Source organism: Eupeodes corollae, chromosome 2 (assembly GCF_945859685.1).
Source record: "Eupeodes corollae chromosome 2, idEupCoro1.1, whole genome shotgun sequence".
Lineage (NCBI taxonomy): Eukaryota > Metazoa > Arthropoda > Insecta > Diptera > Syrphidae > Eupeodes > Eupeodes corollae.
Window position 1 is genome coordinate 98,358,905 of NC_079148.1, and position 3,265 is coordinate 98,362,169.

Sequence of the window (3,265 nt, forward strand, 5' to 3'; positions counted from 1 at the left end):
TCAACCTTCCACAACTGCAATGAAATCCATCGTATGATGAAATTTCATTAGTTCCTACTTTTCCTATTCATAAAAATGGAGCAATAAATGTTGTTCTGAACTGCAGGCCCCTAGCCAAGCTTTCTTCAATTCCCAAGCTTTTTGAAGGCATTGTCTACTACTCTCTCTATTTTTATTGTAGACCTATTTTTTCTACCCAGATCCACTTCAACCAATCTCACTACATTTTTGCCCAAAACTCTAAATGGACGTTACCACTTCAGTTTTTAGTAAAGCATTTAATAAAATTAGTCACCAAATTATTTATCTTAAACTTAAAGCCCTTGATTTCCCAACTTTTTTGGTATTTCATGGTTCAGATCGTACCTTGAGAAAAGCTGAAATAGAGTTGTTTTTAGGTTCTCAATCCCCGATTATTCAACTGACTCTATTTTTGCTGATGCCATGAAAATAAATCTCCATCTGATTCTGTCTAAATCCAAAATGGTCTTGACTTATTTGAGACTTAGTGCTATACAAAAATTTCTTGGACCTCAATTTAGCTAAATGCCAATTTATGAAGTACCTATTAATTCTGTCTGTTCTATTCGCTACATAAGAGTTATTTGCGAGACTCAATTAAATGTTGGAACCTATTTTGATAAATACGTTGGAAAAATATTAACAGAGTGCCAACTGGGTTCTTCGGTTTAAACGTTTCTCTATGTGTTTTGTTTTAATGCCGTGTCTTTTGTTTCAAGTTGTAAGTGTTTTTTTATTTATTTTTCGAATGTGACCACCACCGGTGGGTCACGGGTGCCTTAGCGTCTAGTGCCACGTGGCCCACCACTTTCACTTAGCGAAAGCAACCGTTTGGGTAAAGTAATTGGCTTATTGAAAATGTTGGAGCAACATTTTGTATGCTCCAGAAGAAGTTTTGGCTGTACACAAATCGATGATTCATTGGCGTGGAAGACTCAATTTTTGCCATTACAATACGGTAAAAGCCCACAAATACGGAGTCAAAGTGTATAAACTCTTCGACCCGAGTGGTTAGGCATACACAAGTCTCAAATCGTCATAGATTTGGCAGAAAGCTATTTGGACAAGGGTAGAACAATTGCTAAAGACAATTTGTATACCTCTGTATCCCATGCAACATTTTTGCTCAGCCGTAAAACCTATCTTGTAACTCTTCGAAAAAGTAGAGCTGGAAATCCAAAAGAAGTTGTCGCAGCAAGACTTCGCAAACACGAGACTGTTACCGGGAGTCTGCTTGTGTGGTTTTGCCCAAATGGAGAGATAAACGAATTGTTTTGATGTTGACCACCAAACACGGTCTAGAAGAACGTTCAACCGAAAAAAGAACTCGAGATGGCCACGATATAAAAAATCCTGAAGTGATTCTGGAGCTAAGCAAGGAATTGATGTGTCAGTTTAAATGGCTACATATTATACACCATTACGAAAAACAATCCGCTGGTACCACAAGATTGCGTTCGAGTTTTTAATTTCGACAGCTACAGTAGATGCTTTGGTTCTGTATACTCGTAAAAAGAACAAAAACATACAAATTGGGCCTTTTAGAAAAGCCATTTGTGAAAGTCTTTGTGGTGTAGGTGTTCAAGAAGCTCAACCTGTAAGATTTGCAAAACACCATCTGAAGGAATTCGAAACGGTTGACAGAACAAACAGAAAACCAGACAACGTTGTTGTCGATGTTTATTACAATGAAATAAGTAAAACAGAATGAAGAGCTGTCGCATCTAAAAAAAGCTAAAAAAGTTGCCCATATTGCAATTTGTGTGAGGGAAATCCGACTTTCTGCATCGAATGTTTTAATAAAAAACGCTTTTTTTCTTTCGTTTTTATTTATTTTTAAAGTCAATTTAATTGTATATCTAACTTAAAGCTTAAAACTAAAAAAAACGTTGCCTAATAATAGGCCAATAAAATCCTGAATATTGGACTTTTTTCTAGGTGCTAACAAAGAAAAAAAACGTATCTTACTTGCACATAATAAACTTCCATTTTAAAATGTACTGACTTTGACCCACCCATGGTACACACGGACTCCAGGGAAACTTTTGCGTGACCCATCGGTGGGTCACATGGTAGTCAACGTGTTAATAAAAAAGCCAACTCATCCCTTGCGTTCATCAAACGATAAATAAATAAATACAAATAAATAAGGTGGCGCAACTATTCGTTAGGAACTAGAGCCTAGTGACTTACGACTATCAGCCATTCCTGTGTGCGAGTAATGTTGTCAGGAATGGAAAGGAACTACAGTTTTAAAGCCGAAACCGAAACGGCTAATTTAAGAAAGCACTTTTCATGACAAGAATTACTCTTCGAGAATTTATCAATTCCTCGCAAGAGGCAGTATCCGTAAAAACAAACCTTAGATCGCACAGGCAGCGATCGAACCCAAGAATTCTAGCATGACAGGCCAAAGAACTAAGCATTATGCCACGCGTACGTGTCTAAAGAATTTTTGAACCCCTTTGTTATTAAATCCCTATACACCACCTTCGTTAGACCTCTACTTAAATACACTACATCTCACTCTCAAAGAATTCAATCTGTACAACGCATATTTCTTCGATTTGCACTCGCGATCTTTCTTGTGGTGATGAATCCATTCTTACCACAATATGAAAATCGTTGTAACAATATTAATCTGCAAACCCTCCAAAAACATCGCGAAGTCGCTTTCTACAGCAACTTTTAGCAGATACCATCGACTTACCATTCCTTATAGAAATGATTCCTTTTTATACTAATGCTTAGAAAATAGTGCGGTTTTTCTAGTTTTTGTATGTTGCATTTTTTAAAAATGTTAATTTTATAAAACGTGAATTCTCTTCCTACTCTAATGAAAATGTTACATCACTATTAAACACTTAAAAATATCTAATGATTTAAAGAAAAAACTATTTCAATTTCATAGCTTTTTTTGCTTTAATTCTATTAATGGAATCATCTGTTGTCTTTCAGATTTGAACATTTTTTTAATATAAATACAAGGTTTGCATAGGAACGGAACCCAATTGAATTTTTCAAAATTGAACACAATTTTTATTGGATAAATTATTTCAATAATGATTTAATTTACAAAATTTAATTTTCTTCAAGCAAAACATTTACTCTCAAATTTATTTTGCTTTCACTAAGACAGTTTGTCAAAAAAGTTATTTCTAAACGGCCTTCAACCTGTCTTGATTGAGTTTCAAATTAGTTCAGTAAACATATTTACTTTAATTCAAACTTAAAACAAAAAATG